This window comes from Aethalodelphis obliquidens, unplaced genomic scaffold, assembly GCF_003676395.1.
Source record: "Aethalodelphis obliquidens isolate GAN/ISIS:26980383/991018 unplaced genomic scaffold, ASM367639v1 scaffold71, whole genome shotgun sequence".
Taxonomy (NCBI): Eukaryota; Metazoa; Chordata; class Mammalia; order Artiodactyla; family Delphinidae; genus Aethalodelphis; species Aethalodelphis obliquidens.
The window spans coordinates 7,673,855-7,700,534 of NW_020838015.1; the positions used below are offsets into that span (position 1 = coordinate 7,673,855).

The following is a 26,680-nucleotide window of genomic DNA, read 5'->3' on the forward strand; positions in this document are numbered from 1 at the left end:
CACCCCTGCATCCCTCAAGTGGATGCTTCTTACTCACATTTTTTCCAAAAAGTTAGAAATTAGAAATGGCTCCAGGATAGTCACACGTTTCTAGCTTTCACTTAAAAAAAAAAAAAGAGAGAGAGAAAGAAAGTAAAATGTGCGGTCTCAAAAATACATTGCTGCTGCACAACCAAGAAGGAAGTTTAAATGACAAAAGATTTCAGGCCTGAGAGTGCATGTGCCCCTTGCAAGGAGCTCATTCCTGACCTGAACAGCCCACCCTCAGGAGGTTGCCCTGGCAATTCTGAGAGGAGGGCAGCAAGGGAGAGCCTCAAACCCCCATCCCCGGTAGCACCCCAAAGCCTCTGGATGAAGTATCTGAGCCACAGACTGACACATGGGGGAGATGATGTGTGCTTCAAAGCCCTAGAAACACAAAATCATTGTTCCCCTAACATCAGAGCAAGACCAGCAAACTCCATTGTCTCCCTTGCATCCCTGGGCTTTGTTATATCTGAGACTTGAGATGGCTTGGCTGCCTTTTCTGCAGTTGACATTTTTTTTAAAATTATTATTCTAATGGAAAAGTATATGAAAAAGAATATATACATAAATGTATAACTGAATCACTTTGCTGTACATCAGAAAGTAACACAACGTTGTAAATCAACTATATTTCAATTAAATAAATACTAATTATTATTCCCTTAGCAGATATAGTATATTGAGAGATTACATACATGCTCTGTGCCTCAGTTTTCTCATCTGCAAAATGGAGATAATAATAATACACCCCTCATAGGCTGGTTGTGAGGCTTCAGTGAGTTAGTAAAGTGTTTAGAACAGTTTCTGGGCCATAGTTAGCACTTAATTTTAGATATCATCATCATAATAATATTTAGTTATTACTATTGTAAATACTACCACTTCAATAATATATCAGGTACTCTCCTGGATAAGACGAGATTCTCTGCCTCGAAGGGGCTGCAATCTGGCAAGGAGGAGGCAGAGGCATAAACAATTAATAGCAATATCTATTGTGTGATGCCTACTCTGGACCAAAGGTATCCAGAGTAATTAACCTAGGCAAGTGGGAGGAGAGTAAGATGCAGGGAATGGAGCCACAGATGACCTGGGTGTGTGCTCACTGAACCTGGTGAGAAGTGTATGCAAAGGTCAGGAGAGCCTAACCAGGGTCCCATGAAAAGGTATGAACAGTCCTTTGTTATCAGGTTGTCAATCTTCCCTGAGCTAGAGATACACAAATTCTATCCACTCTGCCAAACACTTGTAACAGAGAGGCAAAGAATCAGTAGGGGCCCCAGAGGGTATAACAAAAACCATCCACCTCAGTAAAGGGTACAAACAGTGTGCCTCATCAGGGAATACAGCCAGAGGGAACTAACCTGTGAGTCTCCACATGAACTTTGATGATCCGCCCCCCCGCCCCACCAAATTCCATGAATCTGATGTTTTCACAGAATAGGAAGCATTCAGCTGTTGCTGTGAAAACATCATGCGATAGGAGGTGGGACTTCCACAGTGGCTGTATAAGGAATTCAGCAATGCTCTCCCCAGAAAAACAGTGATAAAACTGGGGGAAACTGTTAAAAACAACAATAAATTGAGAAGCATTTATTCAATAAAATCTACTGAATCTCAGTAAGAACAATGGGAGCCTGCAACATTTGAGCCAGGGACTGCTCCCATCCCCGCCAGCTCTGTATTGTGGAAGATCTATTCTGGATGCGTAAGGCAGCCCACGAAGACCGGCAGCTTCCACCCTCCTTCAGTTCTGGTTCCACAGTGTGGAGGTTCCACTTTAGGTGGGGTGGCACGTGGCCAGTGGCTCCCCTCTGCACGTCTCCCCTACAGCTCCAGATCTGTAGCACAAAGGGTTGACTCTAGCAGGGAAAAGCAGGCCAGGAAGAACAGTAGCCCATATATGTCCCTATGGCTCAAACTCTCCTTGGGGTGGGGGGAGATGATAGGGCATGGGAAACTGTGAAGGCTGGCAGGTCTGAGGCTCTGCCTAAGAGGGATGACTTTATTTGGAACAGAGCGTGGAGAAATTTATGCCCAGGAGTAATGTTGAAAACATTAGAGATTATACTGGCTAGAAATTAGAGAAGACTAACAGCTACATGATACTAGGACAGGCAAAAAAATGGCAGACCAGCCAGAAATTTGACAGGGAGAGCCAGGAAAAAGATAGGCAAAGAGCACCCTGCTAAAATCATACTCTTCTTTGGTGCTCCAGAAAACTGCGTGCATATGCAGGACTGTGCCCTCTTAGGAGCATCCAGAAAGGGTACTTGTGAGCTTCCAGTCCCTGACTGAATGTGGAACATACTTGTAAAGTCTCTGAACTTTGAAAGCAGTCCCCAAGCCACACACAGATCCAACAGCAAAGGGTGGAAGGCTTACTGGCTCAGGGGGCATAAGCTCAACCTCTGGCCAATCACTGACTGACCAATAAGCTCTGCTGACCACGGATGACCTCCAGGATGCCAGGCTTAAAATAAGAATAAGGAAAAAACATGAGCAGTTATATCACAAGCTGCACACTGCAAGAGAAATAGATTTTACAGAATTAGTCCAGGCAAGTCACTAAACAAATAAGCAAACAAACAACATAAAATGAGCAACAAGAACAAAAAGGCTGGTAAGAGGGGGGCAAGAGGGAAGTGGACCTGGGTAATCAGAATCCAGAGTTAATCCAACATATTCTGTAAAATGTTCAATTTTTCCCCAAATGGTAAGATAGTTAAAAAAAAAAAAAAGAAAGAAAAGAAAAGAAAAGAAAGAAAGAAAGGAAAAAAAAACAAACAGGAAACTGTGACCCATGCATAGGGCAAACCAGGCAATAGAAGCTGCCACTGAGGGGGCCAAGATGTTGAACTTAGTAGAAAAATACTTCAAAGCAGCTATTATAAATATGTCCAAAGACCAAAGGAAAGCATGTTTTAAAAAATTAAGGTATGATGACATGGCTCATGAAATAAAGAATATCAATAAAGAAATACACATTTTTAGGGAATTCCCTGGCAGTTCAGTGGTTAGGACTCCATGCTTCCACTGCAGGGGGCCTGGGTTCAATCTCTGGTCAGGGAACTGAGATCCCGCAAGCCATGCCATGCAGCCAAAAAAAAAAAGACACACATTTTTAAAAGAACCAAAGAGAAAAGTAGCATTGAAAAGTATAATAACTGAAATGAAAAAGTTACTAAAGGAGCTCAACAGTAGATGTGAGCTGGCAGAAGAAAGAATCAAGGAGATTGAAGATAAATCAAAAGAGATTATGCAATCTGAAGGAAAGAATGAAGAAAATGAACAGTCTCAGAGACAGTTGATATCATTAAGCACACCAACATATGCATAATGGGAGTGCTGGAAAGAAAGGAGAGGGAGAAAGGGGCAGACAAAATATTTCTAGGAATAATGGCTGAATTCCAAATTTTATGAAAAACTCCTAATTTTTGATGATGAAATCCAATCAAGAAAATCAATATATACCCAAAAGAATTGAGAGCAGGGTCTCAAAGAGATAGTGGTACACCCATGTTCATAGCAGCATTATTCACAATAGCTAAAACATGGAAGCAACCCAAGTGTCCATCGATAAATAAATAAGCAAAATGTGGTATATCCATACAATGGAATATTATTCAGCTTTAAAAAGGAGTGAAAGGGACTTCCCTGGTGGCGCAGTGGTTAAGAAGCCACCTGCTATTGCAGGGGACACAGGTTCGAGCCCTGGTCTAGGAAGATCCCACATGCCGCGGAGCAACTAAGCCCGTGCACCACAACTACTGAGCCTATGCTCTAGAGCCCATGAGCCACAACTACTGAGCCCACGTGCCACAACTACTGAAGCCCACACGCCTAGAGCCCATGCTCCACAACAAGAGAAGCCACTGCAATGAGAAGCCCGTGCACCACAATGAAGAGTAGCCCCCTCTCACCACAACTAGAGAAAGCCTGCACGCAGCAACAAAGACCCAACTCAGTCAAAAATAAATAAATAAATTTATTTAAAAAAGAAAAAAGGAGTGAAGTTCTGGCATGTGCTATGACAAGGATGAACGTTGAGGACATTATGCTAAGTGAAACGTCAGTCACAAAAAGACAAATACTGTGTGATTCTACTTACATGAGATACTCGAAGTATCTCATATTTTGAATACTTTGAGTAATCAAAATCATAGAGACAAAAAGTAGAATGGTGGTTTCAAGGGCCTGGGGGGAGGCGGAAATGGGCAGTTATTTTTAATGAATAGAGACTTTCAGTTTTACAAGATGAGAAGAGTTCTGGAAATTGATGGTGGTGATGGTTGCACAACATTACGAATGTATTTAATACCACTGAAATGTACACTTTAAAATGTTTAAGATGATAAATTTTATATTCTGTGTATTTTATCACAATAAAAAAATAGGACAAAAAATCATGGGATAGAGGCTTTGCTGCAGATTTCCTAGGAGAAGGTGTATAACACAAAAATTCCATGCCTGCCCCATGTGACAAATAACTCCTTAATGCCTGAGCTGGCTGTCCTGGGGGACAACTTACTAGAGCACTTTGTGGGTAATTTTCCCACAGCTTCACCCATTTGCTTCTCACAAGACCCTGAAAAATAGAAAGGGTAGTAATTACAAGCCACACCATGATTGGTACAGCACGCTCCCATAACTGACTTGTCTGCAATGAACTAAGACCAGAGTCAAGGACAAGCAGGCCACTTCCACTCCACACAACGTGCTCAACCTACTCCCCTCTCATCACCACGGAGGACACAGAGAGGCCCTCTGAACTGATTGTCTACACCAAGGTCTGCAAACTTTTTCTATAAAGGGCCAAATAGTAAAGAGTCTAGGCTTTGTGGGCCATATGGTCTCTGTCACAACTACTCTGCCATTGTAGCAGGAAAGCAGCCATAATATGTGAAGAAATGGGAGTGGCTATGAGCCAAAAAACTTTATTTACAATTGGTGCAGCCACTATGGAAAACAGTATGGAGGCTCCTTAAAAAACTAAAAATAGAGTTGCCATATGATCCAGCCATCCCACTCCTGGGCACATACAGTAAGTCCCCTACATACAAACGAGTTCCATTTGGAGAGCAAGTCTGCAAGTCCAATTTGTTCATAAGCAACAGAGTTAGCCTAGGTACCCAACTAACACAATCAGCTATATAGTACTTTACTGTAATAGGTTTATAATACTTTTCACACAAATAATACATAAAAAACAGATACAAAAAATAAAGAAAACATTTTTAATCTTATAGTACAGTACCTTGAAAAGTACCGTAATACAGTACAACAGCTGGCATCCAGGGGCTGGCATCGAGTGAACAGGGAAGAAGAGTTACTGACTGGAGGAGGGAGAGGAGGTGGGAGATGGTAGAGCTGAAGGATCATCAGCAATAGGGGACGGAAGGTAAGCTGCAATTTCACTCACGCCTGACGCTGATGGCACAGGTTCTGGTTCCTTGCTGGATTCAGTTCTATCTAGCCTCTTGAAAAAACGATCCAGTGATGTCTGGGTAGTACTGTACCAGCTACATCACCACTGCCTTTACACTTGCTTTCAGACATCCTGGGCTTGAAATAAAGATACTGTACTACTGTACTCTATACAGTACTGTACAGTAAAGTACACAAAAGCACAACCACTTGTAGAGGATGCACGCACGCTGACAGTGTACACCAGACACATGAACTAACTTATGTGACTGGACGTGCGAACAGCCATTTGCATCTCTGAAAGTTTGCAACTTTAAGGTTCGTATGTAGGGGACTTACTGTATCCGGAAAAGATGAGAACTCTAATTCAAAGAGATACATGCACCCCAATGTTCACAGCAGCACTATTTACAACAGCCAAGACACGGAAGCAACCTAAGTATCTGTCAACAGATGAATGGATAAAGAAGATGTGGTGTGTATATATATATATATACATACATGCATATATATATTCCATTGTATATATATGTACAATGGAATATTACTCAGCCATAAAAAAGAATGAAATAATGCCATTTGCAGCAACACGGTGGACTAGAGTTTATCATACTAAGTGAAGTCAGTCAGAAAGAGAAAGACAATTATCATATGATATAACTTACATGTGTAATCTAAAATATGATGCAAATGAACTTATTTACAAAACAGAAACAGACTCACAAACATAGAAAACAAACTTATGGTTACCAAAGGGGAAAGGGGGTGGGGGAGGGATAAATTAGGAGTTTGGGATTAGCAGATACATACTACTATATATAAAATAAATAAACAATAGGTCCTACTGTATAGCACAGGGAACTATATTAAATATCCTGTAATAAACCATAATGGAAAAGAATATATATATGTGTGTGTACATACACATAACTGAATCACTTTGCTGTACACCAGAAACTAACACAACACTGTAAATCAACTATACTGCAATAAAAAATTTAAAAAAGAAAAAAGAAAAGAAAAAAAACTTTATTTACGGAAACAGGTGGCAGACTGGATTTAGCCCAAAGACCCCAGTTTGCCTATCCTGGGTCTGCATGCTTGCCATGCAGGCAGTCCCACCAGGACCCTCACCACTAAAGAGTCAGCTCCTTGATGCAAAATCTCTTGACTGTGAAATTGTCTCAGGGTTGCCTTGGGCATAAGGAACACCTGGCTGCTCGTGGAACTAGCCGGATGCTGCTCAGGGCATCTACCATTCTCCTTGTCCCAGCCCATTTCCTCTCTCATGCTCCCTGCTCCACTTGCAAGTCAGCTCTCTTAACTCCCTGAGGGAGATTGTTTTCTGATTCTCTAGGATTTCACTTCAGTCTAGATTGTATCCCCACCCTCCTTTCCACTGTGCTTCTCTGCTCCCCCAAAGTACAAAGATCACCTGGGCAGCTAAATCCCACTGATTTGCCTCTGATCAGCCAAGATGTTCCTCTCCTAGCACTCACCACAGCTCTTCTATCTTTGAGTAAAATGGCATGCCCCTGGAGCCTCAATTTCTTTGTTTTTTTAATGGTATGTGATACCTCAAACTTTTATTGAATAAATTTTGCATGTAACATAGTACGAATTGAAGGTGTACATTTATATATTGTAATATGTTTGCCCATGTATCTCTATTTATCACATTATATAATTACAGCACAGTATTATTTTCTATATTAATTATACTGTGCATTAGATCTCTATGGTGCATTTACTATTCTTTACAAGTCTGTACCCTTGAACACCATCACTCTTATACCCCTGCCCCCCATTCCCTGGTAACCACCATTTTACTGTTTTTTATAGGTTTCATTTGTTTAGATTCCACATACAAGTGATATCATACAGTACTTGTCTTTCTCTGTGTGACATCCTCCTTAGCTTAATGCATTCAAGGTCCACCCATGTTGTCACAAGTGGGAGGATGCTTTCGCATCCCGGAGCCTCAGTTTCTTTCAACAGCTTCCCTTTCTCTCCATGCCGGCTCTAATCAGATCACTGAATTCCATAGAAATGGTGGTCTATTATCAATTTTTCATCGAATGAGCATTTTCAAAGCCTCATTCATTCAGCCATTTCATCATTTCAGCAAATATTGATTAAGTCCTTGCTATGGGATGAACAAGACAAGCATAGCCCTGGCCCCTTTGAAATTAGCAGTCCAGTTTGGAAAGCAGGTCAATAGGCAATCAGAACAGAGAGGATCCTGGGGGAAAGTGTAGGAGGAGTGCCTAATTCCATTTCTTAATCTGTTTTCTCTGTGCAGAGTAGGATAAAACAATATAATCTTCACTGACCCGGGGCAAGGCATCCGGCTTCATCAGTGGGCTTTTTAACAGGAAGACAAGCACTGCTGCTTCCCACACTGGGCCTATCTTTTTGAGTGTGCAGGAGTATTCTTGAACACATGGCAGGTTTGTATTCCTTTGGGGTTTTTTGCCAGCTCTGGTTGCCGCCTAACAGCACTCACACCAGAGGTCAAGGGACCTTCCAGGTTCCCTGCATAGCCAGTCCAATCCTTGGCTTTAGCCTTTCATAAGTGGGGGAGAAACGTGCCCAGCTCTTAGACTGTGGATCTCAGCATATTAAGGATCTGTAGAAGCTCTCCACGAGTTATTAACTGAAGCCCATGCAAAGAAAATAGTACATTGGAAAACTTTCTGTTATGTAGGCTGGCTACCATGGTAACAACAAATTTCTCCCAGATCTGGGCGATTTTAAATGCAAAGTGGATTGAAAAATCTGTTTGAATTTACAGGATTTAAAGCTTCATGGAGGGTCACAAGGTGGTAGGTGCTACAGATTAACCACACAGATAATATTGGTATCTCCATTTGGTAAATTGCTTCTCATTGATTCTACCTTACCTGGCACATCAGGCCGCCCTCTGGCCATTTCTCATAACAGAAACAAAACAAAGCAAATCCAAGCCTTTTTACATATGCAGTGAAGGCTGTTTCTCCACAGAAACATTTGCTCAGAGTCCAAGGCTCTGCCCCATGCTTGAATCCACTGTGTAGGCTCTGGCAGGGGCCCTATGTCATCAACAGGTTGATGGACCTCATAGGAAATGTGCTTGCTTGCCAATTAGGCTAGAATCCTGGTTCACCTCATGGAATGGTGGGGTGGTGGTGGTAAGCAGTGGGTCTTTTAAAAGTTATTTGTATTTTTTTAATCCTTGCCATAAGTGTATTAAGATTTTAGTGGACATAGCAGTCATAAAATATTCTTAAGACCCAATATCATGAATCAGGGATATCTGGAAATGGAAAAAAGTATAGGGTCTTCAAGTCAGACAGAGAAAGACAAATATCATATGATATCGCTTACAGGTGGAATCTAAAAACATGATACAAATGAACTTATTTACAAAACGGAAATAGACTCACAGACATAGAAAACAAACTTATGGTTACCAAAGAGGAAAGGAGGGGGAAGGATAAATTAGGAGTTTGGGATTAACATACACACACTACTGTCTATAAAGTAGATAACCAACAAGGACCTACTGTGTAGCACAGGGAACTATACTTGGTATCTAGTAACAACCTATAAGGGAAAAGAATCTGTAAAAGAATAGATATATACATATGTACAACTGAATCACTTTGCTGTACACCTGAAACTAACACAACATTGTAAATCAATTATATTTCAATAAAAAAATTTTTAAGTATAGGGTCTTCAAATAATCATGGTCAGAATATTTGCTTAAATGCCACACACTTGTTGGTGGTTATAAGTCGTGGGTACCAAGTTTTGCTTCACTCTTAGAATAGTACAAAGATTTTCGAATCAGACTGCCTAGTTCAGGCCGGGGCTCTTCTGCTACTGCTTATGTGACTTTGGACAGGCTACTTGGCTTTTTTAGCTTTAGTTTCCTCATCTGAACCTACTTCATAGGGTTGTGAGGATTAGACAGGGCTAAGTACATAGCACCTGGCACATTGGCTAAGATGCAATACAGTGTACTTTGGAATGGAATGGTTAACATAAATCCAGAGGTCTATGAGAGCAAAGAGGAGTCTCAGACACCCCTGAAAGGTCCCTTACAAGCCTTCCTGGGACCTCAGTTGTGGAGAGATGGGAGAAAGCTGGGGCCAGAAAGCACCAATGGAAGAAGAAGAGAGACAGTTGGGGACAGCATCACGGAAAAAACTCGTCATTAGACTGTGCGCATCAGGAAGGTGGAAACCAGGGCTGCTTTATGTCTGTGTCCCCTGAACAGGCTGAGTACTTGAGCACAGTAGGTGCTCAATGTCTGCGGAATTGAATAGAAATCATTGAACTGAAAGGATCTGGAAGCCTCCCAGAACTGGAGTCAATGCAAGGGGAAACAGAACAATTCTGTTGCCAGAGCATCAGACTGACGCTGGGAACACTGAGTCACAATCACGGGCGTTGTTGGGGTCATTTATGAGGTGAGTCATAAGTAATCTGTTAATAATAAAGTATGGGATGTTCTGAATGATGTGCTCTTTCACAGATTAGAGCAGATTCAAGGTTATCACTATAGCAATGATGTAGCACAATACGCTTTATCGAGTGCGTTTGCTTGTGGGGGCGTTGTACACCTGTATGTGCTGACTGCAGAATAGGTCAAAGCAAACAAGAAAAAATAAAAGCAAATGAGAGTCACTGACTCAGACTGCAGGAGAGGTGGGCCCAGTTTGATTTCCAGTGTGAACCAGAGAAAGTCAATTCCTTTCCTCCATCTTTCCCCCCAGGACCCAGGGTGGGTGATGCTGCTTTTACAGGAAACGGCAGAGAAATGACATTTAAAGGTTGATTTTAATAATATAAAAACTGAAACCATACCATTCATATTTTCTTAGCACATTAGACATTACAAATGCTTTCGTATGAATTATCACTTGTTAGAGGATCAACTTGGCTTAAGTGAAGCCAAGTATTTGAAGGCTGACTATGACAGCAAGCAGTGTAAACATTGCAGGGATGTCGTCTAAATGAGATCTGAGAGGTGGGGTCTTTATCCATGGAACACACACCAGCTTTGTGTTAGGGATTTCACGATCCACCTCTTCCCAACGGCTCATCCCACACCCAGACATATCTCCAAATATGGGAAGGAGGGAGGGAGGAAGGAAGGAAGGAAGGAAGGAAGGGAAGGAGGGGAATGTTTATTTGTCTTTGACAATCAAGCAATCTGGGGGGAAGAGGTTGTATCTTTTGGTTTTCGAACCCAGTTTGCCCTCCAGTCTCACAAGGCAGGTAAGAGGAGAAAGGCTTAGAGGCTGACCATGGAAACCTGAAATTCACAGTCAAGATCGCATCAATCTCACAAAGCCTTTTCCCTGTTCTCCCACTGAGATTCCTGTGGGCCACGCTGGCCCAACCAGCCCTCAGCAGAGGTTGGTTCCAAATCCCCTGCCACCATGGGTTGCTTGTCACACCTAGATAGGGCCTATGACTTCAAACAATGACCTTTTCAACTGGCTGCTCTGCTTCGCTACTTAATTACACAGACTATGCATTTATGGGTAAAAGGAAATGTGTCTCCATATACAATCACTGAGTAAGGGAGATATGGCTGAAGCCTTGATTCCTATTTTAGTGAACGTGATTTACTCTGATACCTGCATCCCATAAGAGGAGGGTAAACCTCTTGAGGTCACTGATCATATCTCATTGCATTCTTTACAATGCCTTGGCCAGTGCTAGACACATAATAATAACAGGTATTAACTCAAAAGAGTTAGCTGTAGGAATATTGGCCTTGTTTCGTTTTATTCACTTCTTGTTGCTAAGTGTTTGTTGCTGTTATTGTTATTTTAAGGTTATTTCTCTGCCCGAATGCTATCCTTTTATGGGGATACCCAGAAATGAAATGATATCGTGGCTACCCATTAAAAATAAATAAATCAAAAAATAAATAAATCAGCAAAGTAAAACCCAGGGAGGCTGTACTTAACACCGCTGTAAGGTACACTTAAAAATGGTTAAGATGCAACAGCTGTTATATTTAACCACCATGCCAGGTATTTTTGGAACCAAAATAATGTTAAAAAAATTAAATTTGTTAAATATTAAAAAAAAAGATGGTTAAGATGGTAAATTTTGTTATGTTTTTTACCTCAATAAAAAAAAAAAAAACCCAGGCAGGTTGAAGCCAGATGTCTCACTTCTTGTACATGCTAAAGGATGGCACAGGGCACGGCACTGTTTGCAAGGGGCAGTTACACAGCCATAACCCTCATATCCAGTAATGTATTTACAATGAATCTTTTGCAGCAATAGATCAAAGAACAGCTTTTATTGACCTATATCCACATTTGACTGTACAGCAAATTAGCACAAACACACACCCAGAGACCAGCTTCAGTTTCCTCTTACCACACTGGCTCTCTAAAGCGAAATAAATTTTCTGTCCTAAAAACAGAGTTTTGCAAAGAGGAAACTTCTGAAAAACAAGCATTTGTCACTGAGGTTAACAGGGCTCAACTTGAAAAATGACCTTTTGGCTCATGAGAAAACATAACTCTCTCCTAAACTACTATGGGTGAGAAGGGGTGCGAGGGGGGAGAAGAACAGTGGGAGTATGGAGAAAAACAGTGGGAGTATAGAGAACATGATGAATGAAGCAAACAGAAAGACACATATATGTGCGTGTGTGTAGACCCGTGCACAAAACGTCCATTATTTGCATGTTTCATTTCCAAAGGTTCAGATAATGTCAGGTAAAAGTGTGACTTATGACTCAGTCAGGGCCACGCTTTTGCTTTGATAAATCAATGTTAGCTAAGTCAATTAGGGTGGAGGTGGCCAAAAAAAAAAACCAAGATGATAAGTGGCAGATGCATTGTTCAGCGGAAAGACAGAATAAGGTAGCTCTCACTTTGAAGAACTGAGTTCAGAGGTTTCAAAGTGCACACAGGAAATGCTCCAACAGCATAAACTGTGCCCCAAGCATCATTCCAGCAAACTTTCAGCCCTCCACATGGCTTTATCTGATCGCCCGATGCTCTATCTCCAGATCCAAGGTACCCACAAAGAAAAAACGCTTTGTGATAAAATCAAGAGCTCAGGGCTCTGATCACCTTTCTGATCAGTGAAGACTGGTAGGTGTCGAGATGAGACTGTCAGATGGTCAGAATCTGGTAGGTTCTCCTGAGTTATTGGAATCTTGATTTTTTTGTTGGTTTCTGGTTCTGAATGTACTTAGGCACACACAGTGACTGTTTTTATCACAGATATAACAAGTTGACTACCAAAAAGGAAAAGGACGTAGAGCTCCAAACCAGGCCTGTAAAACATTATAAACTCATCTCTGGCTCTCAAAAATATCTACAAGGCAATATTTTGGTGATGATGAATATACACTGAGCCTTGGGTACCCCTTGGACCAAAGGCGGAGAAAACCCAGCATTTAGGGCACCCCATTTTGCTTTTTTGAGGTGCTTTTTTTTTAAGGCACCAATTGAAGTAGTATAAATTAAATCTAGAAGACCAAATTGTGAATGCTACTATTTCCCCAACACCAAATAGTATCCACAGAACAGAGAGGTGGAATTGGATGAAAAGTCTTCATGTAAGAAAAGCAATGTTCTTTTCTCTCTGCTACTCTGTGGTTCGCCCTCATTGTGTGGGATTTGGGGCCCACGGTTAGGAGAAGAAAGTGTATACTTTGAGGATAACAGCAAAACAGCGACAAACACATTTTGTGGGAGAAGAGAATACATTAATTGTATATCAGGCTTGAGAATCAGGTACTACAAGTTAACATGGAAAGGTTTCACAGAAAATTGTTTATGTCAGAGGAGATGATGTCCAAGCTTTCAAACATCCTGGCTGTATAAATCTTCAGGGGAAATCAATGTAGTCATCACAGATAATTCACAAGAAGTAGTTTGTGATCATAACTGAATACTTCCACAAATGTTTTCTTAAGAAAAACCATAGAAAATGAAGTTAGTCATAGAATAACTGGATACTCTAATAAACATATACCCCTCAGAAATGTTCCAGATATAAGATCTTGCTGCTTTCCTTATATCTCTTTAACCTGTGAAAAACTCCTCTTCTTTACAACTTATGTGTCAGGTATTGCAAAACTCAAAATATGCACTTTTGATGAGGCCACTGATCATAAAGAGAGAAAAAAGTTGTTGGTAGCAATGCTGTGGTTTATCACGTGCTATACAGAACCAGTGTGAATTTCCCTTATTTGATTTATAGAATTAAATTGCAAACATAAAATTCAAACAACAGCCCCCATGATGATTCCTCTCTTTGCTTTTCTCTACTTGGTTTCACTGGGAGACTAGCCTACTGCCTCCCTCGGACACCTCAGGAGTCCCTGGGCCTCTGTTATTAACCCTGAAGGCATGAAATGGAGAAGTCATTTTCTTTAATTGACCATGACTTTATAGTCAGTGGTCTATAGTCACTCTGTCTAAGCAGGCCCATGTGGGAGAAAGGAAAAAATGAATTTTCCAGAATAATGGGAAAGTCTGAATCCAAGGAATTTTCCTGGACTGCTGGGACTCAGTAAGGCAACACTGCCAAGGTACAAAGCAGCATCCCTCAGGGCAGCACACTTTAAACACATGGTCATGAGGGTCTTAATAGCTGTCTTCCAGAATAAGCAACATGTTAGAGGAGCCTCTATGGAGATCTCTAATTGCTACTCAGCCAGCACAATGGTAAACCATATGTTTAATAGAAACAGGGGGAAAGAAATCCAATAACTCGTTTCCTGAGCAATCAAACAAAGTCAAACAAAGGAATACTAATGGTGGTATAGCTGAGGAAAAATTTTCTCTACCCTCTTAGACTCTGTTCTTGGGGCCTGTGAATTAAACTGACAAAAGACAGATTAACGGGAGAAAAGGCATATGTTTCTTTATCGATGCTAATATTTTTATGTGCACAGGGGCTTCACAGAAACAAAGTGAAACCCAAAGGCAGTTAGATCTTTTAACAAAGGGCAATAAATTGTGGAGAAATGATTAGACAAGGAAAAGGGGTTTGGGTTCTTAGGGGCAGTAAACTGTGGGAAGGTGACTAGGAAATGTATGGTAGATAGGGTTGTTCAGTAGAATCTGTTATACAGACTCAAGTTGCTCTCTGATAAGAGTCTTGTCCTCTTCCTTGTATAGAAGAGGGGGACACCTTTACAAATGGAAGTTTATGTCACTTTTACCATGGGAAATTTATGCCCTGCTTTTAGGCAGAAAGGGGGAGTTCTTCCTTTGTCTGCTGCTTCTCAATTGCCTTCAACTCAAATCATCTTTATGCCAAAATGGCATACTTTAGGGTAGCATGTTCTAGGGTAGCATCCCCTTCATTGGTGATTATATCTATGCCTGCAAGGCAATCGATTTCATCCTTCCTTTGCAGACGGTAGACAGCAACAGAACACAGGAACCAATGAGAAACTCCCAGGAATTTGAGGCACAAAAGTGGGTTCACATCTCATTACTCCTTTCTCCATCTTCTTCTCTCCCTCAGTCTCTTTTCAGAATATAAGATGCTAAACTTTGACTTTTTCTTCATCCCGCCTCAGGATGTAGCTTTGGGGCAATAGGGGCAGCTGTGGCCTACAGGTAATGCTTGATCAAAGACCCTCTTTCTCAGGCCCTTCCTGGAACTCCTCCTCCTTGACTCCCATCCCTGCTTTTGGCTTCCCCAGGCTTCTGAGTCCTCTACTCAAATGGGGGAAGTTGGCCTCATCTACCACGGCCTCCGGATCTCTAGGCTATGCTAGGAAGTTCACTTCCTTATTCCAGTGATACAAGTATTATATTTTAAAGCCCTGTAAAACATTCTGATGCCTCTCACTGAAGGGGATCAGAATATGACACCCCAAATTATGCCACTTTGGCATAAGGATTATTTTGAACTGAAGACAATTGAGAAAAAGCAATCACAAGAAGAGTTCTCTCACAAGTTTCCCTTGTGAACATGTCCCCCTTTCCCATACCAGGAAGAGGACAAAAACACGTCACTGAGACAGAGAAGGTACCAAGATGAGTCTGCATAAGCAAACCTGTTAAATAGCCTTTGTCCACCATTAATTTCCCCCACATATTTCCTAGTCACCTTCCTACATTTTATTGCCCCTGAAAGCCCAAACCCCCTTTCCTTTACCTAGTCACAGTTTATCACCCTTTGTTAAAATGGTATATAAGCACTCAAGCTTGATAAATTTGGGGGGATTTCACTTCTTTTCTGTGAAGCCCCCATGAATGAAAAACATATTAACATCAATTTCTCCTGTGAATCTATTGTTTGTCACTTTAATTCGCAGGTCCCAGCTATAGAACAGAAGAGGAGAGAGTAAAAGTTTTTCTCCCCTAAATTACTGTCTGTCTCACTGTCTGTCTAGTTGATAAATATGTGTTGACTGGGACTTTCATGGTGGTCCAGTGGCTAAGACTTCACGCTCTCAATGCAGAGAGCCTAGGTTCAATCCCTGGTCAGGGAACTAGATCCCACATGCTGCAACTAAGAGTTCGCATGCCACAACTAAAGATCCCACATGCCACAATGAAGATCCCACATGTGGCAACGAAAATACCGCGTGCCACAACTAAGAACTGACGCAGCCAAATAAATAAATTAAATATTTTTAAAAAATATGTATCGACTGACAGACTGCCAGGAGAGTCTACATGTACCAGAGCCTGTGACAGGTAAGAGCTCTCAGCTCAGAGGCAGCTGTGCCATGCTCATATGACAGAGCTTGGGAGCAAGTCTTAATGATTAGCCACAAAAGGAAAGTGCAAAGGGGCACAGTTTCTCTTTAGAGAGCTCCAAGATACCATCAATCTCTGTCCCAGCCTAGGGAAATCTGGAAAAAAAAAGTGCCTCAAGCACTAAGGAATGGGGAATGCAGGGGCAAAATGGGTAATGAGTCAGAAAGGAATGTCTGCTAACCCACACTCACATACCTGCATGCCTATGTGAAGACAGCCCTGCATAAATTCTTTTACCCATACCATGTACTTCTGAGGGCATTTTTCCACGTGAGAATCTGCCCTGTGCTTTACAGAACAGTAAGTAGGTCACTTATTTGCTTTCGGATGTAACTCTGCAGAAGTGTGTTGTCACTGTGATATCTTTTTTTCTCTCATGCTTTCTCAGTATCACCAGCCTCGGCGTTCTTCGTTAGATAATAGATTGAAATTCATGCAGTGGCCCGAAAATCACTGCTCCAGAGGAAAATGGGGGAGGAGGTGGTCAATCAAAGCCTGGGCTAGTGGGTTTGGTGTTTTTGGTTGTTTGTCTTTAAATAAATGAGCCTAGAACAGTATTTCCCGAATTCGAAAACAGCTGCTTTTTAGAGTCAATTTCTTATGCAACAATATAAAAATAAGACATTAAATCCAGGAATGAGAAGTAATTCTCCAACATGGTTTTGTTTTGAATCTCTACCTCTTCACTTAGATACAGGTTTGGGGAAAGAGCTCCATCTAAAGAGCCCATATTTCCATCTGTTACTTTAGATATCAGGTCAGAGTTAGTACTTTTAGAAAGCTTGACAGATCTCTTTGATGCAACAGGGGAAAAAAAGACATACTTTCTAAGCAGTAGAATCCAAGATATCCCTGCTCTTTGTCTCCATGATGCAATGGGTCACTTTGGAGACTCTCAGCAAAATAAGCCCAAAATGGCCATCAGGATTAAGGCATCTGCTGGCCAAAACAGCTGCAGAGCAAGTGGGTTCTCCATCCCAAGTTCCCATTCTCCTTGTGATTTCTCTTTAGTGCAAGAGGTGTGACAGAGAGCAAGATGACATGGGCAAAGCAGCATCTTCGTCATCCTTCTCATCTTGCCAAGGAACAACCCAACCAGGATTCTATGCATCTTTATGTGACAAAGAAATAAAATAAGGTAGAAAATTGTGGAAGAGGGAAATCAACTTTGGCCAAAGGTTCTCAAGCCCACCTCAGTCTTTGGTTAAAAAGTACACATACGGTTTTCTGGGGGGTGGAGGGGGGAGTGCGGAGACAGGGCAGGGGTTAGAGGTAAGCAGATAGAGGGGACACTTCTCTTGAGGCAATATGTAGAAAGCAAAATTTCTTGCCCTTGTAGAGAAAATTCATACTTCAGGGGGAAACTCTTTATTGCCTAAAGCACTTGTTTCCTACAGGAGCTATTCTATAACTCTGTAAGTTGTAGAGAAGGGATAGACATGTGAATTCTGTCCTGCCTGGTTCAACTTACCTCCTTCATTGTGGGGGGCTGGGGGCGGGGAACGTTTGCCTCCATTTGTAATTCATTTCAACATTCTTTACTCCCTATAAATCTGGGCTGCTTCTTTTTTAAATCAGTTATAACACGTGCCTAGTTCCCTCAGTTATTACGAGTAAAATAAAATCTTTAACACATGTTCATTTTTATGTCTGTATAAGGATCAGGATTTTACCTTTTTTCTAAAAATTATCTTGTAACACCCTTGTAAGACTTCTTTATTGGGTAGCAGCAGAAGGAAACGTGGTGGAGCCCTTCAGGCTGCAGGAGGCTAGCACGGGGTCATCTGATCTACAGGTAAGGGGAGCGAACTGGCTCTTCTCAGGGGACATGCCCTTTCTCCCCTCTAATCTTACAGGTTAATACCACCATCCAAAACATGAATTTAGTCACCTTTCAGGAGAAGGCATCCGTTCCATTTTCGAAGGCATTACTTCTGGCTCCTCTCTCCACTTGCAGGTTTCTCACGCTCTCGATTTGCAGATCGCTGTGTGGGAGAGCTGCAGCTTCACCCAGTGGGCAGGGCTGGGTTTCTGTTATCCGGCCTGCAACCCCCTGCGCTCTGCCAACACACAATGATCAGTGGCATTCCTGAAATTCCTGACATAGCAGAGAAGCCAGGCTTGGCCCTGCAAACGCCCTTGAACTGTGGTTCTGACCCTAATGGGGCATTTATCTTTTATTCACAGCCAGAGGTTAGGACCTATTTATGTAAATCCTCCGCCAAGGGTCAATTCATCTTGACCCCCTGGTTTTCATTTCTCTAATTGTCTCAGGTATTTTTTAGACCCCTTGGAAACTCTTCATTCAGTGAAAAGCTTCGGGGTCAGTAAGAATTCAGTTACAAAGGGAAGGGGTGGAGGGCTGGAAGAGTTGAGAAGGCTTCCTTTGAAGTGTTTTAAGAAGCTTGCAGAGGCCACCCAGTTGACAAAGTAAAAACAGCAATGACCTTATGCACCCCATTTTATTCACGAAAAGTAAGCTTTCTTGAAATGGTATCCTCACCTAAGAAGTTGCTTAGAGCACACATTGTCCAATTTCAGTTTCCTAGAGCACGTATTGTCCAGTCACAGCGGTGGTAAGAGGTTGGGAAAGGAGCTATTAGAATGGAGGGCCTCTGGGCGGGCACTGGCTCCGAAGACAATTGTTCCCACTTAATGGGCCCCAGCATCCTCCTAGCTTTGCATTTTAAAAGGAGGCCCCAGAATAGTGAGAAAATACTTTATTCCTAAGAACTGACCCAGGTTACAGGGATTTCAGGCCACATGGGAAGCCAGCAGGGGAGATATTTAGAGGTCAACAGGTCTTTGGGGGGCCCTCAAATCATCTTGATTGAGAGCCTTGTACTCTAGCTTCCAACTCCCAGTAATGAAGACTTTGAGGGAAGGAATCAATTGGAAAGCAGCCCAACTGTTTAACAACCTTGACGGCGAATTTCTCCTTTTCACTAACTGGATTTTCGCCTTCTGTACTTTAAGCCTGTTGAATTTTTCCATTTTCATTTGAGAGTTGGTGGGCAGAATCTTCTCTTTTAAAAAAAAAAAACTTTTTTCTTTATTTGCTGTCAACATTTTATTATGAAAAATGTCTAACATACAGGAAAGTTGAACAAATAGTACTGTGAACACCCCATATACCCACCATTTAAATTCAACAAATGCTGACCTTTTGGTATATTTGCTTTATCTATATACACACTGTACATACATATTTGCTTTATGTATGTATATACATTTTTTTGCTGGTCTATTTAAAAGTAAATTGGAGACCTAAATGTAAGACCGAATACTATAAAACTCTTAAGAGAAAAACATAGGCAGAACACTCTTTGACATAAATCACAGCAAGATCTTTTGGGATCCACCTCCTAGAGTAATGGAAATAAAAACAAAAATAAACAAATGGGACCTAATTAAACTCAAAAGCTTTTGCAAGCAAAGGAAACCATAAATGAGATAAAAAGACAACCCTCAGAATGGGAGAAAATATTTGCAAACGAAAAACTGACAAAGGATTAATCTCCAAAATACACAAACAGCTCATGCAGCTCAATATCAAAAAAACAAACAACCTAATCAAAAAATGGGCAGGAGACCTAAATAGACATTTCTCCAAAGAAGACATACAGATGGCCAAGAGGAACATGAAAAGATGCTCAACATCACTAGTTATTAAAGAAATGCAAGTCAAAACTACAATAAGGTATAACCTCACACCGATTAGAATAGGCATCATTAGAAAATCTACAAACAATAAATGCTGGAGAGGGTGTGGAGAAAAGGGAACCCTCCTGCACTGTTGGTGGGAATGTAAATTGATACAGCCACTGTGGAGAACAGTATGGAGGTTCCTTAAAAAACTAAAAATAAAACTACCATATGACCCAGCAATACCACTACTGGGCATATACACTGAGAAAACCATAATTCAAAAAGACACGTGCACCCCAATATTCATTGCAGCACTACTTACAAGAGCCAGGTCATGGAAGCAACCTAAATGTCCATCGACAGACGAATGGATAAAGAAGATGTGGTACATATATACAATGGAATATTAGCCACAAAAAGGAACGAAATTGGGTCATTTGTAGAGATGTGGATGGACCTAGAGACTGTCATACAGAGTGAAGTAAGTCAGAAAGAGAAAAACAAATATCATGTATTAATGCATATATGTGGAATCTGAAAAAAATGGTATAGACGATCTTATTTACAAAGCAGAAATAGAGACACTGACGTAGAGAATAAACATATGGGTGTCAAGGGGGAAAGGGGGGTGTGGGATGAATTGGGAGATTGGGATTGACATATATACACTACTGATACTATGTATAAAATAGATAACTAATGAGAACCTACTATAGAGCACAGGGAACTCTACTCAGTGCTCTGTGGTGATCTAAATGGGAAGGAAATCCAAAAAAGAGGGGATATATGTATACATATAGCTGATTCACTTTGCTGTACAGTAGAAACTAACACAACATTGTAAAGCAACTATACTCCAATAAAAATTTTTAAAAATAAATAAAAAACAAAAAGACAACACACAGAATGGGAGAAAATATTTGCAAATGAAGCAACCAACAAAGGATTAATCTCCAAAATATACAAACAGCTCATGCAGCTCAATATCAAAAAAAACCAAACAACCCAATCCAAAAATGGGCAGAAGACCTAAACAGACATTTCTCCAAAGAAGATATACAGATGGCCAACAAGCACATGAAAAGATGCTCAACATCACTAATTATTAGAGAAATGCAAATCAAAAGTACAATGAGGGGGCTTCCCTGGTGGCACAGTGGTTGAGAGTCCGCCTGCCGATGCAGGGGACACAGGTTCATGCCCTGGTCCGGGAAGATCCCACATGCCGCGGAGTGGCTGGGCCTGTGAGCCATGGCCACTGGGCCTGCGCACTGGAGCCTGTGCTCCGCAAAGGGAGAGGCCACAACAGTGAGAGGCCTGAGTACCACACACACACACACACACACACACACAAAAAAAAAACTACAATGAGGTATCACCTCACACCAGACAGAATGGCCATCATCAAAAAGTCTACAAACAATAAATGCTGGAGAGGGTGTGGAGAAAAGGGAACCCTCTTGCACTGTTGGTGGGAATGTAAATTGATACAGCCACTACGGAGAACAGTATGGAGGTTCCTTAAAAAATTAAAAATAGAACTACCATGTGACCCAGCAATCCCACTCCTGGGTATATACCCAGAAAAGACAAAAACACTAATTCGAAAAGATACATACACCCCAATATTCATAGCAGCACTATTTATAATAGCCAAGACATGGAAGCAACCTAAATGTCCATCAAGAGAGGATGGATAAAGAAGATGTGGTATATATATATATATATATATATACACACACACACACAATGGAATACTACTCATCCATAAAAAAGAATGAAATAATGCCATTTGCAGCAACATGGATGGACCTAGAGAGTATCATTTTAAGTGAAGAAAGTCAGACAAAGACAAATATCATATGATATCACTTATATGTGGAGTCTAAGAAAATGATACAAATCAACTTATTTACAAAACAGAAACAGACTCACAGACATAGAAAACAAACTTATGGTTACCAAAGTGGAAAGGGGTGGGAGAGGGATAAATTAGGAGTTTGACATTAACATACACACACTACTATATATAAAATAGATAATCAACAAGGACCTACTGTATAGCACTGGGAATTCTACTGTAATAACCTATATGGGAAAAGAATCTGAAAAAGAATGGATATATGTATAACTGAATCACTTTGCTGTTCACCTGAAGCGAACACAATATTGTAAATCAACTATACTCCAATATAAAATAAAAATTAAATAAAATGATAAAATTCCTAAAAGACTGCAGTATAAAAATAAAAGTAAATTGGAGACATCATGACACTTCACCCCAAACACTTTAGCCTGCATATCCTAATATAAGTTCATTCTCATGTATAGCTATCACAGAATGAGCACCCCTAAGAAAATTAACAGTAATTCCATAATATCATTTAACTCTTAGAATACCCAGACCATAGTCAAATCACCCCAATTTCCATCATAATGTCTTATAGCAGTTTCTTTTTTAAACCAGGATCCAATCACAATTCATACATTTGGTTTCTTTAGTCTTTTTGGAATAGTCCCCCTACTTCTTTTTATAAATGACATTATCTTTCTGAAGAGACTTTATAGGAAGTCTCACATTCTGGATTTGTCTGATTATTTCTTTGTGGTGATATTTAACTTGTTCTTCTCTCTCCTAGATTTCCTGTTGTTATGAGTTGAATTGTGTCTGTCCCCTGAAATCATATGTTGAAGCTGAAGGTGTGCAGAATTTGTCACCTTAAAATCTGCCTCTTTGGCATAAGGATTATTTTTGGTTGATTATTTTTTAAGAAAGTGCAGACATAGGAAAAGCTCTGAAAACCAAGTAGAAGTTACTCTTTGTAAGGGACATTTACATTTATAAGGGAGGTCTCCATTTGTAAGGGTGTCTCCCTCTCTGTACCAGGAAGAGATGATGACTAAATCTCTGGAAACTCTTATCAGTGGAGAAGGCACGGACTCAAATATTCATAACAACCATACCCTTTTTTACTTCATTTTCCTTGTGCTTTTCCTGGTAGCCTACCATAACTGCCTCCCCTGTCCTCCCATCTGTCTTTGTCTTTAGCTGGAGATGGTATTTAAGGTGGTGGCTTGAGCCACTTGGGGGGATTACTCAGCTTTCCTGGGTCTCTCCCATGTAAATAGGCAGTATACATGTTCTTAAACTTCTGTTTGTTTTTCTCCTGTTCATCTGTCTTTTTATTACAGGGAGGTCTCAGCCAAGAACCTAGAAAGGTAGAGGGAAATTTATTTTTCCTCCTCTATAAGGCCCTAACCCCCAGTGCTTTAGAATATGACCTTATTTGGAAATAGTGTCGTTGTAGACGTAATTAGTTAGGATGAGGTCATACTGGAGTAGGGTGGGTCCCTAATCCAAAATGACTGGTGTCCTTATAAAAGGAAAAATGTGGAGATAGATGTGCACACAGGGACAACACCATGTGAACATGAAGGCAGAGATCAAGGTGATGCTTCTACACATCAAGGAAGATGAAAGATTGCCAACAAACCATCAGAAGCTAGGAGAGTGGCATGGAACAGATCCTCACAGCCCTCAGAAGGAACCAACCCTACCCACACCTTAATCTCATATGTCCAGTCTCCAGAACTGTGAGATAATAAATTTCTGTTGTTGAAGCCACTCAGTTTGTGGTACTGTGTTATGGCAACCTAGTAAACTAGGCTATAAACTGGATGTTAGGTCTAGAGGCTTGATTAGATTCAGGTTAAACATTTTTGGCAAGAATGCTACCTAGGTGACACTGTGGTCTTCATATTGCATCACATCATATTACACCACATAGCCTCAGTCTACCTCACTGTAAGTGGTGTTAACTGTGATCACAGGGTTAAGGTCATGACAACCAAGCTAAGTTTTTCTCTTTGTAATTAAAAAGGAACTTGAGGGGTGATACTTAGATACCACATAAGTATACGGCCTCCATCAATGTCACCCAATTGTTTTAGCATTCCTTAATGATCCTTGCCTGAATGGATTATATTCTTGGAAGATGCCAAAATGATGCTACTGTAAGAATTCATTTGCAACTGTTAGCTGGCATTCTTCTATAAAGAAGAATCAAAAGGAGACAAACGAGTTTTTCCTTAAAAGTTGGGGTAAACGCTTAACTCTTTCCTTTGGTTGCCAATTTTCAGAATAAAGTGTTTGTATAATAGTCATCACCAATCACTAATGAGTTTCTTCTCTCATTTGAGTGTCATGATGGACTCATGGTACTCATGGTTTTAATTTATTCAATCATCATAAGCAAAGGCATTCATTATTCCTCTTGATGCTTAACTGTTCCCATTGGTCTTTTGGTGCTTTCTTAATTTCTGGCATAAGAAGCCCCAGCCTCACCTTATATATTGTCTGTACCAAGCCAGAAATAAGCCATTTCTCCAAGAAGCACTGTTTCCTTCTATTAGGGAATTTAGAAACCAAGATCTGGTTTCAATGTAAGCTTATTGCTATTGGCATGTCATTGCTTCTAGACCAGAGAAGTGAACAGCGCTATGAAATAGATGGGCCAGCTTCATGGGCAAGCTACCAGGACAGTCACACAGGCACTTGTGCCCAGAAGGGCCGTGTGCTTGGAATTTAATACTCTGTAATCACTGTCTTGAAATTAATTGCAATTTTATCTTTATATTTGTATTTGGTCAGTAGAGTCCAATGTGATAATGGAGCATGCGCCAGGGGCTTGGAGCCTCAGTTCATGCTTGGGTCCCCAGGACAGGTTCCCAGGGGCTGCTCCTGTGCCTCCTGGTGCCCTGGGCCCTGCCCAGCCTCCCCATCTCCAACCCTTCCTAGCAACCACTGTTGGCTGCCCTCTGTCCCGAATGGGAGCCTGGGTATGAGTGTAGGGAAGGTCAGGGTTGGGTGCATTTGCCCCACAACATCTTGGGACAAGGCATGGTGGTGGTGTTCCCACCCCAGGTTAGCAGTGCCACATCACATTTAGCAGGTGACCAAGCAAGGATAGCCTCTTCCCCACCACCAATCCAGATCACTAGTGTATCCCAGCACTAAAGTTCCAATATGCTTGGAGGTCTCCCATTAGCTGTTGAGTTGGAGCAGCAGGCCCATAGGAAGGGGAAATGGCTGGCTTGACTTCCCTGCCCCTGGCCCGGGGTGTACATCATATCACATTAGTCATGCCCCATTGTCACAGGGCAAGGCCCCTGGGGGCCTGGGAGCATCTGTACTTGCCTCCTAAGTATCCCATGCAAAGGGATACCTTTTCTTCCTCCTTCGCATTTCCTAAATCTGGTTTGTGTTATAGTCTCTTCCGGCCAGCTCAAGACAGTCTCCAGGATAAGTCACAAAATACAAATTGTGACGTTTCAGCTATTCCACATGCAAGTCAAATGCTCTTACATTTGCTTTTAAAACTGACATTGTACAATATAAAGACTAAGGGTAAAATTCATGCTAATAATTTAAATTTTTAATTTTTCTTTACTTAGAACACCATTAAATGGCAAATAAAAAACACCATGACAAGCTGAGTGAGTGAGAGACTGTAGAAGAAAGGAAAAGCCTTTATGTTTTACCTTTAATGGCACTTTATTCCTGGTTTTTGAACAAATAGCCCCACATTTTCGTTTTGCACTGGGTCACACAAATTATGTCGCTGGTCCTGAAAAATATATATACGTTTTATATTTTTATATATATAATAACATATATTATATATATATTAATCATGATATCATGCTTGATATATATGATATATATTAATCATGAGATCATACTGATATTTTCCATTCAAATTTAACATTATAAGGCTTTTTCAAAAGTTATTTTATACATGTATTTATTTCCTATTATACTGAAGATTTTAGTTCTATATATAATTAACATAATTACTTATTTGCTTTATCTATAATACAAAACATACACCTACATGAGTTTCAAAATTTCAATACCAATGCTACCACTAACAATAAAACTACAAAGTAACATTTAAGATTCTTTTCACTTCTTTTTGACTTCAGTACAGTTGAAATACTATGTTCATAAATTATTTGAAATAATTCTTGTCTCTGAGCAATTCTGTTACCTTTGATATAGAGTCAGGTTTATTCGTTTCTTTCCAATTTTAGGCTTTGCTTTGTCTTCTTTTTTATTTCATTGCATTTTTTGGAAGTTAAACATTTATATATTTCAAAAGTCAAGCTATATAAAAAGGCATACTCAGGGAAATCTCTCTCCAATTCCTATTCTCTCCTCTTCAGCCCCTTCCCAAGCTCTCTACAGGTAACTGTTTCTATTAGTTTCTGGTATTTGGGGGGAGGGGAGAGCAAACATATACACATATTCTTACTTCCTTTCTTTTATATACAAAAGATAAAACACTATATAAATGCTCTGCACATCTTTTTAGCAAAATAACCTCCATATCAGTACACAGTCAACTTCTCATTCTTTTTATACAATTGTATAATACTTCATTATGAGGCTATACCTTTGTTTATTCAATAGGTCCTTTATTGGTGGACATTTCAGAGTTCCAGTCTTCATTATTAAACATAATGCCACAATAAATAACCTTGTGCATTTATTATTTCATAATTATAGAAGCATACCTACCAGGTAAATTCCTAGCAGTGAGATTGCTAAGTCAAGGGGTAAGTGTAATTTTGTTAGATAAACCAAATTCCCTTCCTTGGGAATTGTACCATGTTGCACTCCCACCAGCAACGTATGAGAGTACTTGTTTCTTCACAGGCCTGTCAACAGTGTGTTCTGTCAAACTTGAGGATTTTAGCCAATGTGATTTTGGTAAAATGGTAACAGTGTAGTTTTAATTGGCATTCCTATTATTATGAGTGAAAGT

General features: G+C 40.6%; 1 long non-coding RNA gene across 3 annotated transcripts in view; it reads right to left on the reverse strand.

The window, feature by feature from the left end:
• Positions 1-26,680, reverse strand: part of LOC113611848 (uncharacterized) — a 116,703-nt gene that overhangs the window by 17,883 nt on the left and 72,140 nt on the right. Inside the window, exons 2-4 of one of the 3 annotated variants that reach the window (XR_003429632.1) lie at positions 25,395-25,480; positions 18,097-18,265; positions 10,260-13,390 (exon numbers count right to left, since the gene is read on the reverse strand). This is a non-coding gene — a long non-coding RNA (uncharacterized LOC113611848). Of the gene's footprint in view, positions 1-10,259; positions 13,391-15,996; positions 17,317-18,096; positions 18,266-25,394; positions 25,481-26,680 lie in introns of those variants that run through there. The other 2 variants (XR_003429633.1, XR_003429631.1) reach the window with 2 other exon arrangements.